Genomic DNA, 17,249 nt, shown 5'->3' with positions numbered 1-17,249 from the left:
GAGCATGTTTGGTTTCGTTGCTAGCGAGGATTAGTTAGCTCCGCTCATCTGTCCATTCCAAGCTATTGTGATTACCCAATATTATCCGGTGTTGATTAGGAGTTCACACTTTAAAAAACATATGATTTTGGAGTCTTGGATGTGTTTAGTTTGTTGTTTTTTTTTTAAATTTGAAGTTTATTTGCATTAGGATATTCTATTTTCATATCATGAAGGATAAAACCTTGGTTTCTTAGTGATTTGTATGATTTTGAAGCTTATAAGGCTTTAATCTTATTGCATTGAGTCAAGGAATAGCTTAGCAATTGTGATTAAGAGAGGAATCGAGTCCAAAAATATAAGCATTAAGCTATATTAGGCGTGGATTAAAGTGGGATATGTAATTTTTGTTCATGCATTGTATGTTTTTTAATGCATTGTTTGAACTAGTAGCTTAGAAGCATGCAAATTCATTAAAAAAACACGTAATTACTTGTATAACAACTATTATCTTTGATTAGGATCATAGATAACAGTTTGAACTGGTAGCTTAGAAGCATCCAAATTCATTAAAAAAACACATAATTACTTGTATAACAACCATTATCTATGATTAGCATCATTAGAGTGGGATATATAATTTTGTTCATGCATTGTATGTTTTTTAATGCATTGTTTGAAATGGTAGCTTAGAAGCATGCAAAATCATTAAAAAAATACGTAAATATTTGTATAACAACCATTATCTATGAGTAGGATCATTAATCATCACCCATAAAGTTTAAAAACCTAAAAAAAACTTTAAAAATTAGACCAAACGAACTCTCTCGTTGGGAGACATGAGTCCACGGTCCTATGAAAAAAAGCACGAGTTAAACACATGAGCATGGAGATGTGAGTTGAGAGTCTGGAGACGTGAGTCGTGAGTCGTCTTGACACGTGAGCCGCGAGTCAACCAGACATGAGTCTAGAGATAGGTCTATCTAATATTATACCAATCAATTATTATTGCTTTTAAAACTTATACAAGACATACTTACTCATGTCTTTTAAGGTTTTTCTTGTCATACAATTTATATTAGCTCTAAATTTCAAGGAAACTTCTTGTCCTTTATAATTATTGGGACATTGAAGTACAGTTATGCCTAATAATTGCACACCATTCCTATACATAGGCATACATAAAAGTTTATGTCCCAAGTAGGCCTATTTCATAAAAATAAAATACATGAGCATAGTTCATACAAAATATAACCTACACATATGAGTCAACACAATAGGTGAACCTAGAGACGTGAGCTTAGGAAAATAATAATTAAAAAACAAAATCTTAGAACAAAAAAAAAGTGTGAAAAAATGTTTCTTTTAGGTAGGTTGAGCATAACATACATGTATGAAATCAATTTTAGATCCACTTGATGAAGAACTAGAGAATGTTTCACCTAGTTAAGTGAAGCATTTGATGTGAACCCGATCTAGACTAATTGTTGGAAACAAAAACACAATCGTCTATAGTGCATCAAACTACACTTATGTAAACCCACCTCATCTACGGTCCCACGTCGAACGAGCAACACTCACAATAAATGCTTCCTTGTTAAGAAGGTAAAACTCATTCGGATCCACCTTGAGTGTGTGGAGTTTTGGGAAGAAATGAGCCAACAAAATGCAGATGTCAGTTGGGGGAGCAATATAACACCTAGAATTAGAAGCTACCCACAATCCTTCGAATCTTATATTCACTAATTGGCTCTATAAACATTGTCATAAACTTCATGAAAAGGGTTGCCCTATTTTTGGGCAAAGCTCTAGTGAAGGAGCGGGAGAAGGACTAGGAATCTCAGGGTTCACTCCCTCTCACGAAGTGGTCAAACCATACCCAACACTACAATGTTTCAAATATTTTTAGTGTTGATTATAAGCTAGGTTTATTGTAAGATAACTTGGACCAACAAGCGGCCCAACAACTATGGTTGAAAGCAATCAATATATGTGTCTTTTGCTGTACCAAGTGTTCCTCAAAACACACAACAACAAGCATAAAAAGTGTAACCAAAAGTCCCACTTTCCACGAGAGCTTATTATAAAAGCTTCTTCACTATGTAACCAAGTTCCAGTTGTTCTTCATTCAAACGAGTAATAGTAAAGATAGGGAAGAGGAAAGAGCCAACATCTGGGACTACCTCAAACCAAAGGGATTCACACTAGCATTCATATAACAATGTGTCCTTAGCCATAGTGAGCATGCAGCCTCAAAGCCAGACCAACAACATAGGAAAAGTGCCATTGGAGAGACCACACAACTCGATCCCATGGGGAAAAAAATCTCAAAACTTGAAAGAGAGGATTTTGTGCAACCACTCCCTTATGTTCTATCACCACGTGAATTCGAAGAAGACATTCTTAGGATGGCATTTTAAATGGGAAGGGGGGTTGCCACAAACATAATACCTAGAGGCTTAATTGGGAAAAACAAAGCCAATTCACATCTCGGATGATGACCAAATTCGATGGAACTAGAGATCCCATTCAGTATTTAGAGAAGTTTGATCAAATTTGAGAGGCCATGGGAAAGATTGATGATCCCACCAAGATTTGTTTGTTTGGAATTTGCATTGAAGATAAAGCATGCCAGTGGTTTAGGTCTCTAAATCCACATGAAAAGGCCAACTATGAGGTCGTGAGACACACATTCAATGTGGGATTCTCACCTAGCGGAGCCAGATATAGAGTCCCATCACACATACCTATAATCTCAAGCAAGAGGAGGGTGAAGCAATGCAGGACTACATTCCTAGAACCAAGTATCTCCACACAAGATGCAACCCCCGTGAAGAGAGACTAGTGACTTATTTATCATTGATCAACTTATGATTGGTCTTAAGAGCAAGATGCTTCATGATAATCTCTATAGGTCTAGACATTACATCTTCGATTAGTGTTACCACGAGGCAATAGACCTAGTAGACAATCTCTAAGACAAGAATATTAAAGTCATCCAAAGAGATAGAGGATACGTCATCCAAAGACTTGTCTAAGGGTGCTCTACCAACATCAGCTAGAGTCCTAGTCAAGGACATGAGCATGGATGAGTGGGCATTAAATCTTCTCAACCAACCGGTTAGGCTAGTAGTGGCAAGCCCCAAGCAACCCCAAGGATAACCCTAGCCAGTTCCTTAAGTCACATTTATTTCCATGGAGAGATATGGTTTGGTGTCCGAAACCATACAAGCACAAAGTTTCCACTGCTAAGGCCTAGACAATAACAATATTTTGCTCATTGTTGCCAGTGCTATGAGAACCACGGTATAACCCATTATTACTACCAAGGAAATGCATCACCACAATCTATACTCTGAGTGCCAAACCAACTACTAGCCTTATAACCCATATTAAATGCTTCTCAACCAGCACATAATCTAGTGCCCATTCACCAGAAACCTATATTGAGAGGTATGTATAGATTGCCACCATTTACGTACACCCACCTCCGGTATTACCACCCCAATTGGTTCCTTTTATAGAATTGCACCACACAACAATACTTGGTGACTCTGCCTCCCAAGAGACTCTTAGAGTCTGGAATAGGAGAGCTATGAGTCATATGCACAATATGATTCAAGTGGATATCTAGAGCAACTCCTTTCCACTGCATATGCCTCCTTGTTCAAAGCTACAGTGTAAAAAGGGAGGGAGAGACTTCAACGACATGCCATACAACATGCCACCTCTTCAATGTTTCCATTCTAAGGGCCCACACTACGTTGTTGAGTGTCCTCATAGAGCCATTGCACCAAGTACCCTAACTCCATAATAGTTCTAAAGCTATGTCCCTCCCAGAGAGAGAATGGAAAATCTCCCACTCAAACTAGCTCTTTCCATAGAGAAGAAAACCATTGACTACTACACAGACCTTCCAAAGAAATTTAAAGAGTACTCGAACCACCCCGTGATGGAGAAGGAGCGAATGAAACAAAAACAAGCGCTTGTAAGAAGGAAGGTGCATGCTAAACTAGAGCCAGTGTTTGAGTAAATGGTTGAGTAGAAATCATGGATCCCCACTACAAACCACTCACCCCCCACTTGAGTGTATCCCACACCCTATTCTAGAGTAAATCTTAGAACCAGTAAGGGAACTTGAGATTCTCAAAGACCATAGCCGAACACATGACCATTATTAAGAAGCCACAAATTTTAAAATAGCCCACAAAAAGAGCTAGCTTAAGAGCCTATGCCTCAAGAACCAAATCCAACTAGATTCCACATTGCTAGATGCAGTAGTGAAGGAGCACTTAGTGGTGGGGGTGAAAGTTGGCCTTCCTTGGGTCATCATAGTCACCATAATATTTTCTTAGATGTGATAGGTGAACACTTCATTTTGACCCGTTAGAGGCATTGCCTCCTAGGGAAGGGTTAATGTGCATCCCCTACATGTTGGCACATCAAAGTCCACCTCGAAGTGAGTATGAGCCAAGTGAGCAAACATAGTGCATGAGGGACATAGCATGCCTCATAGCCATCTTATCCTCGAAATTTTGGATATGTTCTCTTTTATAAGGAAATTATTAACTTTGAGGAGACTTACTAGATTGGATGGTTGGGATTTTAAGAACCCACACACTTGAACTTGAAGAGGAGGATGAGCCATGCTACATTCAGAGCTCTTCTTCTATATCAAAGATAAAAGGACACCCAAAAGTGCCCCATAAACAAGCTGGGACACTAATTTGAAAGTGATGAATGCCATGTTACTTGTTTATAAAGGCACGATGGTCTTTCACAATCTTGGATGGTGGTGATTATGTTGGTGTCAGCACCAAGGAATTGTTGGGATACCTAGGGAATCCCACCATAGGCACAAGCCTTGTGGTCAAGCTTGTCTATGCAAACACATCTAAACCTTTGGGCATCCTTCAGGATATTTGTGCTAAGTTTCCACCACACATTCGTGGTGATGGATTTTATACACACCATGATCCTCAGAAGGCCTTACATATAAAGCTTTGGACGTTCTTCATGATACAAAGATTAAGAACTTTGTGTTAAGTTTCCACCACACATTCGTGGTTTGGTGATGGATTTTATACACATCATGATCCTCGAAAGGCCTTACAAAGATTAAGACCTTCATATGCTAAGTTTCCACCACATTCGCGTGGTGATGGATTTTATACACACCATGATCCTCGAAAGGCCTTACATGATAGACACAATGCTAGTTTATGATTGGGAAACCAATCACATTTACATATTAACGTAACCAGTCCTTAAAATGAACTTAAAAATAGGGAAGGTGCATCCCATGGGTCGAGGAATTCTTTTCAATGAGTCTTCCACAATCGCTCAGATCATGTTAATTGATATCTATAGAACTGATAGGGATAATGCAGGTGAGGACCAAGAATATGAGCCCCTCTTGGAGCCTATCAACTTTGTGGATTAGATTCATGTTTTTGGCAACCATGAATACTCTTCCACAAAATCTTGAGACAAGGTTTGCATAGTTAGATGGTGCTAAAATCACATCCGTGTTCATACTCAATATATTTGAAATAGAACCAGTGGAACCTGTTGATGGAACACTCGATGGAACCCGCTCACCTTGAGCTAGAGTTCCCCTAGAAGAAAGACCACCTAGTTTCATGTCCCACCTTAGTTGTCTTGGGAGACATGGACCTCATTAGGAAAGCCACCCCTTGCACCATTTATAGCAATCATTACTATAGTAAAAAATTCCCAATCTATAACCATTGATTATTTTGAAGCTAAATTTTTTATTAGAACTAAACCTGTCTTCTTGTAAGTTACATGTGACACCCATAGGTATAGTGAAAGAGATCATTGTCTTCTTGTAAGTTATATGTGACACCCATAGGTATAGTGAAAGAGATCATTGTCTTCTTGTAAGTTATATGTGACACCCATAGGTATAGTGAAAGAGATCATTGTCATTGTTGGGAGGGGATGGATTTTATTGTGTAGTCAATTGTTGGTAGAAAATAACCAGAACACTCAAGCTTCCACATGGAATGGTTACCTTACCCTTAGTGGATGAGGACACCCTGCACCTATCAACATCCCAAGCCTCATTCTCCACAAGCCATCACCTCTAATAGACGAAGACCACCCCTAAACCTCAACCTAAACAACCCTTTAGGGAATTCATGAAGAAGGAGTGGGTACCCCAGTTGGCCAAGGAAAATATGGAGCTCATGCAAAGACCTGGCAGCCACCATTTAGCCGAGCACCTACCCAGTAAGATCCCCATGCAATAAAGTTTTACTCAACCCTTAATCTCCCGATTAGATCCTTGTCAAGATGCTAGAAGCTCAAGGCTTCTAGGACGCAAACCCTCATGTTTGGGTCCCAAAAACCTCATGAACCGCACACCAATCTCCAAATCCAAAGAGAGTCAGGTGGCGGCCTCGAATACCAGTTCGAGCTCGGGAGTTGAAATTTGAGTGGGTCCCAACCAAGCTGCTAGAATCGCAAGGCCCTACCTCTATTGAAGCACCAATTGATGATGATGACTTGGTGTTAGTTACACTAAATGGGCTTGGAAAAGATTATAATCCATTTTGAACTTGAGAAAATTTTCTAAACTTTCAGGACCTTATAGCCCTTCTTCTGATTAGTAATGAGGAGACAAATGTTGGGAATAAATCATCCTCCAGTAATATACAGGAGAGAAGACCTTCTACATAAACACATGTAGAGGTAGAGGTAGATCTTCATCTAGAGGCAGAGGTGCTGGGACTGATATGGAAATAGAAATCATGGATAATAACAATAGAATTTTAATTTGCTAGAGGCATGGAGAGCTAACGAAGTCGAGGTAAATGGAGAAGAAATCTGAGTGGGAATAGCAGAGTGTAATTCTCTGTGGCAAAGAAATCATAGTGGAAATAGCATAGAGTGGAAAAAGCAAAGAGTGTTATTCTGTGGAAAACGAGGGCATATAGCAAAGGAGTTTTGTATAAAGAAGAATGAAAGAAAAAGTGAGTTGTAGCAAAGAAACTATGCATCGTTAGGCTGAAGATAGAAGTGATAAAATTTTTATGATGCATATATGCTTAGTTCCACAACTGCTAGGGGATACATCGAATTCATGTATGTTGATTCAAGTGCCTTTAACTACATGAGTAGCCATGGTCCTCACAAAATGAAAATGAACCTCAATGTGCTTTGTCTAACCATAATACACTCGATTATTGGCTAATTGTATGTTTGTCAGTTGCTTCATACTGCTCTAGCTAATAGCAACACTCCCAAAACACTAGTAGATCTCCTATCTAAGATACTCAATCTACATGTTTAATGTGGATTTTATGTACATGAGTATCCTGCTTCCAACCACATCTAAATGTGGCTTTATGAAGCCTACAAGAACTAACTTATTAATCCAGTCGAATAGCTTAAATCTAGCTTGGTGAAAGATATAAAAATCAAGCTACCTATTATATGCTTCAACCAAGAGTCACACCTTAAAACATGGGGCTCTACCTCTTATATAGCTTTGGCCATATATACATAATGATGGGTTATATAGCCATCATATGTCAACGTGTCTAGTGGATATTTGACTCTAGTAGACCTACGTACACTTGGATCAATGCCAAGTGTGGAGAAGGTTCTAGTAGGTGATGTGGATTTTTTTAATGCTAGTAGAGAGGATCATGTGGATGGCATCTTCACGAAGGCATTGGGCATCGGGCATAAAGATGCTTCACAAGTTTAGAAGCTTACTTGGAGTGCGTATAGAGTAGCGCTCGAGAGAGAGTATTGAGGTATCAAGCTCAACTAGTGTGTGTGGATATGGATGACGTGCTAGGATGATGACACCTCCATACTTATGCCACTATTATGGTTGGTGAGATTGATATGCCACTAATAGTTTATAGGTTGTATGGCTACCACTTTGGTTACTATAGTTATAGCTTGGTTATAATGCCAGCTTATATAGTTAAGTTCACACTATGGACCTTATATGTTTTGGTAGCATAATACTTTTCCTTATAATATGTAATCTTATAATTATGTTATGGTTGTAGATAAGTGAAGAAAAAATAAGAAAGTTGACCCATCCATCTCTCTCATGTGTGCCTTGTATATTCTTGTGTGTGTGTGAAGAAGAAATCTTGCAAAAGGAGCTCAAGCTCATCCTCTCCCCACATTCTTCTCAAAAAAGACATGATCTCTAATAACCTTCCATTTTATTATCCACCCCTTCGTTTTATTGTCTATCCCTTCCATTGAATACTATTCTTACTACATTCCAATTTGCATGAGCTTCATCTTTCACGAAACCATGGAGATCCACTCTCCCATGACGAGCTCTTTCCATTGTTTAATTTAAAGTAGTCCAAAAAATATCTTGGGATTTTGCATCTCTTTCATCTCACATGTGATAATAGTTATCATCTCTTGAATACTATGAAAAAAAAATGTAGATATAGTAAATGTAGTTAGTGTTCAAGGGATAATTCATTTATTTGTCAATGTAAAATGATTCCCTTATGAGGGTCCTAAACATGGCATGTCACCCAATCATTGACTCTTGTTGTAGTATCAAATTACATGCAAGCAAATGGAGATCACCCTGACCAATGCATTTTATTATGTTCATGAAGTCTACACCCAAGGGACAATGCATTTCATTCTATTCACTAAATCTACACTTGAGGTAGGGCCAATGCATTTCATTCTAGAATTTACTTCCTTGAAAAAGAAAGAAGTCATACAGTAACTTTCTCTTTAAACGTAAGATAGCATCATACCCTACTCTAGCAAGAAAACCCTTGTTTCTTTCCTTAACAAAAACCAACCTTCAACCTAAAATAATTTCAACCAATTTTTAGTCTAACTCTCTACTTTAATCTTCATTGTGAATAAGACTTACCTTTGATGGGGTCATCTCTTCCAATAAATTGATTAACTCAATATCCTTAACCATTTCATGACCCTCCCTATCATCTCCCTGTCAACCTTTATCACATTAAAGACATGATCAACCCTTTGGATATTGTCATTTGTATGTTTCTTAGAACATCATTTCTATCTCCAATAGCTTGCTACTGCACTAGCATTTTAGCCTTATCAATTGATTCTTTAGATGTTCCTTCTTGTATTGCATGTTGGTGTTTGCCATGATGTATCATTAACCTAGTAGCATACAACTCATTTGAGGGTATAACATAATGCACACAACAATTACACATTTGAATGCATGTAGCCAATATCTTGCAAAAGTGACAAATCACTCATCTTTTCCCATCATCTGCAACCATCCATGCCCAATGCTAGCTTCTTAGCTAATGATTATATCATATTTTTATGATAGCGTGTGTTAAGATAGTTTAGACATGTAAGCCACTAACCTTGGTGATAATGCTACCATTGTTAACTTGTGTTTTCTCTTATCTAAAAAGTTCCCATCATATTCATGCTCCATTGAATCCATGTTCAAAAATCTTACAAATATTGGTGAAAATTTAAAAATGAAATTTTCATCATATTCCCTTGGTATTTGAGTGATGATCTCCTTAAGGTGAGAATTCAAAAATGGCATCTCCATCACATTCCCTTGGTATTTCAATGTGATGATCTCCTTATGGTTGATCATATCGATGAGTCTCTTGGTAAGATTCTTTAAAATGTTTCACCCTATGCATATGCATCCTCTCTCTAATTGGCTCATCTAGCAAAATAATTGGACCGTGGAGAGCCCTCTACGTATTTATTCTTTAGGTTATCCATTTGTTTTTTCTTAAAAGTTGTCTTCGCATGAGGACACTTGAAATTTTAATGACATTTTAAGTGTGGGGAAATGTTAAATGTCTAAATAACCCATAGTTTAACACACTTTTTCTTTTGTGTTATTACCCCGAGACAAATGAAAATGCATCCAAAATGCAATCATGACATTACGTGTTTTATAATTTAAACATACCAAAAATATTATAAGCACCATAAATTTTATATACGATACAATTGAAAATGCATCCAAAATGCAATCATGAAGTTATTTATTTTATAATTTAAACATACCAAAAATAATATAAGCACCAGATAAATAGTCTCGATGTTCTCTTCACTATTCCTTTGATGTTCCTATAATGTTTTATCACATCACTATTCCTTTGATGTTCTATTACTAAAGTCATCACTATAGTTATAATATTTCATCAAGGTCCATCCTATTACACTCACAAGAATCCATATTCCTCTCACAAAATCAATGTTGTCCTCACTATAGCTTAACACCTCCATACATTCCCACATACCTCCACTGTTCTCGTTTTTTACTTGTTTGCTTTCCCTTAACATCCAATAAGTACCCTCTTGTTTTTTCTCATACTTGATGGTTTATTCTCATCTAATATTAACCATCCAATAACTACCCTCTTATTTATTCTCATCTAATATTAACCATCCAATAACTACCCTCTTATTTATTCTCATCCTTGATGGGATTGTTAAAAATAAGCAAATAATCATGGACTATCAACAAATATAGTGTACAAAAGTTTCAAAGGCTCTAAATTTTTGGGGCATCCGGAGAAATATTCTTGGATACTTACTTTTATGTAATTTTGGTGCCTATTAAAAGGTAGAACCACTAATAGAGAAATCACACTTGTGGCTATTTACTTACTAATATTTAGAGAAATCACACTAATATTATTGGATACTTACTTTTATGTAACTTTGGTGCCTATTAAAAGGTAGAACCACTAATAGAGAAATCACACTTGTGGCTCATTCTCAATTGAACCTTTATGTGTGTCTACATCTTGTGCTAGTATCATTAGTGTTAATCATATTCATTAGCAATGATCACCATGCCTAATCACCACTTCTTTCCACCTTAGGCTCTCTCCAAACCTTAATTCCAACATAGTATCAGAGCCATGATTTCTAGCTATCATCATTAAGCCATAATTATAACTTCATGTAGTAACCTTTTTCTTTCCCTCTCTCTTGTAAAATCTTAATAAAGTTACCAAGATGTGTAGACACAGGGCCCACTCCTATTTTATGAATCATCACTAATTCTATAAAGCATTAGCACTATTTCCCATATACCAATGTATTTATCATCCATACATACGGTGCTTACAATTTAACACTCCACTCACTCTCACACCCAATATATAAAATTGCATAGAAAGCCTTCAAAAAATTCATGTGAAACATATTTGGAGGTCGAATCACCATAAAGTTGCTGAAGGTGAGCCATTAAAATTGCCATATTTACATAAAATCTAAAAGTGACTAGAACACTCATGAACTCGAGTTTGCATAGTTGCACTCAATAGAGGAGGGCACACTCTTCTTCTTAAGTGGGATCAGCCACCATAGACAATATTAGAGAGAAAACTATAATTATGATTGGCATATTGATTAGTGTCCTTATTAGCCTTATTTTCACTTATATACATGATCGCCTTTCACATTACACTTAAAAGTGTCCATGGGCATGACTAATCCATTTCCTAGCCTTGGGCCCCTTCCATATTTACTTAGACCCTTGGCCTTGGGTCTAAAATGGACATGAGACCTTTTAGCTTTGCTACAAACCATCTCCACCCATGAGGTTTCATCCTTGAAACCATAAATGGTCAAATGCATTCTCACATGAATGGAGAATATCATGAAGGACTCAATGTTGAGTAGCATGCTCTTGTTTGAGCCATGTATGTTAGAACAAACTACACTTAATACCTTTAAATCAATCCATAACACATGCTCCATAATGGCATATGAGCGTTGTGAAGCTTTTTAGCACTATGCATCTATAACCAACAAGTATAGGGCTATCTAAAGTAAATTGCTAGGAGTTTCTAACAAGCTAACTTACTGTTATTAAGCATCATTGGACCCCTCAAATACATCTAACAACCCATCAAATCCTTTCAATGTAGAGGCGAGGTGCTAAGTAGCTTCTTCCCCCCCCTAGTTAATCCTTGCTATTTAACTAAGAATTCTACCAATATATGATTGTAAGGACCTTGTTTCTAGTGCCCAAAATCATTTTCGCCATTTAACTAAGTATTTCACCAATGTATGAATGCAAAGGACCTTGTTTCTAGTGTCCAAAATCATTTTGGGCACATACTCAATCATCCCATCCTCATTCATTGGAGACAGATCATCTCGCACAAGAACTTCCAGCCCAAGGTGTTCCTTTAGATATGATATATGAAACACATCATGAATATTTGAAGTTGATGGAAGCCCTAATTGGTAAAAGCAACCTCACTAACACACCTCAAAACCTTGAATGGCCCATAATATCAATGAGCTAACTTGAGTAAGCGTGCATCCATCTTCTTCATTTCCTCTTTTGCATTAGGATTCACTCCTCGTGCTTTTGAACCATCATTGAAATATTCACTTTATACCCACAGAGTGCTTCATAAGGTGACATGCCAATACTCTCATGATGCATGCTATTACGAGCAAACTCTGGAAGTGGCAACCATTCATTCCAAACACCTTGTCTATCATGGCAATAATTCCTCAAATAGTTTCCACACCCACTTATTCACCCTCTCGGTTTTCTCATCAGTCTCGCGGTCATAAGTGGTGCTGGGTGTCAAAACAGTCCCCATGATATCAAACAATGTCCTCCAAAATGAGCTCATAAACTTCACATCACGATTGCTTAAAATTTGTTACGGTGTCCCATGCAACTTGAATACATGATCCACAAATTGTTTTGCAACCATGGATGCTGAATACTTGACTTTGGAAGAAGGAATAATTTGTGCCACCTTTGTCATGCAGTCCACAACCACATATATGCTATCCCATCGCCTATTTGTGTGAGGCAGGCTAGTGATAAAACCCATAGAAATATGAGTCCATTTGCTTTTGGGAATCGGCAAAGATTGAAGCAATCCATCGGGCCTATGTATGGGATCCTTGTTTTGTTGGCATAGTACTAGTCAAAAAAAGCATGCACATATTTCCACATACCCTTATAAGAGAAACTTTTTCTCACTTTGTCAAAGGTCTTGAACAGCCCCATGTGCCCCAACAATGGAGAAGAATGCATTTCCTCCAATATCCTCTTCTTGTAGCTTGATGTAGGCATAAGGTAGACCTTACCCTTGTAGTAAATGAGACCATTATAAAGCCCATAATATGGCAAATAACATCATCGATCATCATGGAAACCTTGCTGATCATATTGGTTCCACTTCCTCATCCAAAAGGTACTCTTCCTGAATATCCACAATCCAATCCTTGTGTACCTCCGATTTCGCCATGCAAAAACATACCCACATATCTGACAATGCATTCACCACTACATTCTCCTTCCCTTTCATGTGAAAGACCTCGAAATCATAATTTTGTAGAGTGGCCATCCATCTTCTTTGCTTAGGAGAACTAGTAGGTTGATACAAGAAGTATTAGGTTACTCTGTAGTCACTTTTCACAAAGATTAGGTTGAGATAATAAGAATTGGAGTACTCTATGATCACTTTTCACAAAGAAATGACTCCCATGCAAATAATGAAGCCATTTCTTTATTGCATGAAGTATTGCCAACATCTCTTGATTATAGACATGCATAGCCATCTCTTTCTAATTTAGCTTCTTCTGGCTCTCAAATGCTATGACTCCATGTTCTTGAAACAAAACAGTCGCAATGCCTCTTCCACATGCATTGACTTGTGCCATGAATGGCTTTGTAAAATTTGGACATACAAGTCTAGGGAGTGATGTGAGCATTTCCTTGAGCTTCTCAAAGCTCTTATCAGCAATGGCTTCCCTAATAAAGTCTCTTTCTTAAGCTTGTCGGTAAGAGGAGCAGTAATATGAGCATATCGCTTTATGAATCTTCTAGAAAATGAAGACAAGCCCAAGAAACCCCTCAATTGAGTAGTGTTTATAAGTTTTGGCCAATTCTTGACACACTTAACCTTCTTAGGATCCAACATAATGCCTTTCTTGCTCACTATGTGTCCAAGATACTCAACCCTTTGTGTTGTAAAAGTGCACTTGCTTTTCTTTGCATACAAATTTTTGGTCCTAAAAGCATCCAAAATATCCTTGACAGGGTGAAAACATGATAAGGTGGTACTTTTTCTACCAGCTGCATTGGTTGCTACCACACTTGAAGATAACCAATATTACTGGATTTGATATCATCATAAGATGTATTTAGAAATTTATCTAGTGCCTTTTAGATATAATAAATATAAAAAAAGATTAAACAACCATGTGCATAAAAGTGTTTCACAACCAGTTGTAAACCATTGTCTAGGACACAGGTTTCTAGTCCACCTTATCATGCTTTCATCCTACATGCAAGTGCTCTTGTCCACTCTTGCTATAAATCAAGATGTCATCAAAGAATACAAGCACCCATTTGTAAAGGAAAGGTTGAAGCACTTTGTTTATCAATGCTTAAAAAGTGGTCAATGCATTGCACAACCCAAACGATATAACCAAGTACTGATAAAGACCTCTTTTGGTTCAAAAAACCATTTTATACTCATCACCCTCTTTAATCCTTAGTTGGTGATATCTCGATCCCAAGTCAATCTTTGAGAAAAATAACATGCACCATTCAACTCATCGAGTAAGTTATTAATTTGTGGAATAGGAAATCTATTCTTAATTATCAATTCGTTTAAATCCCTATAGTCCACACACATACGAATAGTGTCGTCCTTCTTCTTGACCAAGAGTACGGGTAATGCAAAGGGTGGTTGTCTAGGAGTAATCCATCCCAAATCCATAAGATCTTGTACTTGCTTTGCCAATCACCATTGTGGGTGTGAATGAGCATTAGAAGAAAGGAATCTCTATGTGAGAGAAATTTTGTGTGAAGAGCAAGTAGTGGTGGTGAGTGCATTGTGAAGGGAGTTGATTGCATCAACATTGAAGGCATTGAAGTTGAGCTCAAAGATCTTCTTCAAGTCATCATCAACAATCCAAAGGACTTACTCAACACTAAACTGAATGGGTAACAACATTAATGAAGGTACTTGTTGCTGTTTTTTCTGAGTGACAGAAATAGTGTGCAAAAAGGTGCAAATTGGAGGGCTCAATCACACGGGTGATTGCCCATTGCCTCCATTACCTTGGGGGTTCTGTAGTCTATCACAAGGCATGGGGATTAGAGCCATGGGCTTGCAGCAGCAGTGCAACAGATGCCGCCTACAACCTGTCCAACAAGCGGGGGTCTCACAGCGCACACCATTCAGCATCCTCTTCAAAAGGGTTCTCCAGAGCATGTACAAGAAAGTAAGTGTTAATTGGGAGCTTAATTAACACTTAACTAAGTGCAATTGGTGAGGAAATTGTGGGGGTTCCACCAGGAAAAAATCAGCAAAATAACTTCCACGCTTGAAGGAAAGCTTGGCCTCCCCAAATTTTCTCACCTTCCCCCCCCTTGTTTATAGGAGGGAAAGTTCAAAAGTGTACATTTATCTTTGTGATTATTATTTGTTAATTCCCAAGGTGTACAAGGCATGTTTACATGGTTTCTTTGTGAGGATTCTCTCATTGGCCTAGCTACACACATCTAAGTGGACATTACATTCCTTTGTGATCAACATTTTGTAAAATGCTCTAACACTATAAAGAGCACATTGCATCTCATATTGCATTGCTTAGTGACAATAAGTTGAAGGGTTCAAGTGTGAGTGGTCATAGGAAAATGCCAAGGTTTTTACAAACTAAAACTAAAGCCCAGCTTGCACTAGCCAAACCATCTAAGCCCAAGTTCAAAATCCAGGCCAATTCACACTATCAAGAGTGGTCAAAAGTAATGTGCACACACCATCTGTTTGGTGAAGGCATACTTGAGTAAAAGAATTTCTAGGTGAAAAGCCAAGCTGCATTGTAAAGTCCTAGAGCTATAAAGGACTTCCTTGTTTGTGTAACATCGTGTGTGTGTGTGCACGCGTGCGCTAGGTTGAGTACCATGGCAACCATGGTGGGAAAAATGTTTGACAAAACCGATAAATTTGATGGCTCCAAGTACCATACTTGGTGGATCAAAATGAAAATGTGTCTGATAGAGAAAGAAGTGGGGATTGGTAAATGGAATTGAGAAAAGACCAAGTCAAGATCCAAATCTTATTTCTAAGTGGACCACTCTAGACTCCAAGGCATTGTTTCTCATCATTTGTGGGCTAGGTGATAGCTAAATTCATCAAGTCAGCTCAGCAAAGACTTCGAATGAAGCATGGCTAAGGCTCAAGTTTCAAACCAATGCAGCTACTAGATTCTTCTTAAGGAAGAAACTTTATACGATGGAAAAGGATGATAAAACCAATATTGCTTCTCATGTAAATGACATCCATTGTATGATTGATCAATTGAGTGGTGCAGGTGTGACTATTGATGAGGAGGAGACCATCTATGTGTTGCTTTCTAGCATGCCTCCTTGGTATGAGCTGTGTGTCTCAGTCATAGCCAATAAAAACAATCATACATTAACCTCAATCACTTTTGCCCTCATTTTAGAGGAAATTCGCATGGAGGGTTCCAAACCTTCAGCTACTTCAACACCAGTTCGAGTGAAGCATGCCTACTCTGCTCAACAGTCAAAGACAAGAAGACCAAGGCTCCTCGAACTTGCTACTCTTGTCTTATCGATTCATTTTGTAAAATAGTTATTCAACATTATTAAGACAAGATGAATAATGTAAAATGAGAAATAATATATTTATTACAATGGTAGTATCTATACAAATTGGTTGGTTACAATGTATGAGAACATAAAACTATCTACTTTGGAGGGTTAGTGTCCATAGAAGCCTTGGCCTCTTCACCTTCCTTGGACGGCTTGGACTTCAATTTCTTAGATATTTTAGTTAATCCCATTTAGGATTAACAAGTATGCTCCTCCATTTGAGGACATTAATAAGTGTCATGCAAAGGCACTATAAAAGTTGTACATTATGAGATATTGGCCACCCAAGGCCTTGGTTAAGTAAATTTTGGGTGCCCAAGTGTGAATACGGGCCAATTGTATATAAGGCATTTTCTCATAAATGAATGGACACAATTCCCCTTTGTGTTATTGAGAGCTATTCATTGTGTTTTGAGAGAGAGATTGAGAGAGAGAATTATAGCACTTGTGCCTCTTTTATACTTGTATGTTGCATGCTTGTGTTGAAGAGTGAGAGAGAGTGATTTCCTTATGTGATGGTGCATGCGACTCTACAGTGACAGTGTGGAGGTGGATCTTGGAGGATTGGAGCTTCACAAGTGTGGAGGTGGATCTTGGAGGATAGCACTTGTGC

Source organism: Cibotium barometz, chromosome 58 (genome assembly GCF_041138505.1).
Source record: "Cibotium barometz isolate CiBa-2024 chromosome 58, ASM4113850v1, whole genome shotgun sequence".
Lineage (NCBI taxonomy): Eukaryota > Viridiplantae > Streptophyta > Polypodiopsida > Cyatheales > Cibotiaceae > Cibotium > Cibotium barometz.
This window is presented reverse-complemented; position numbering follows the sequence as displayed.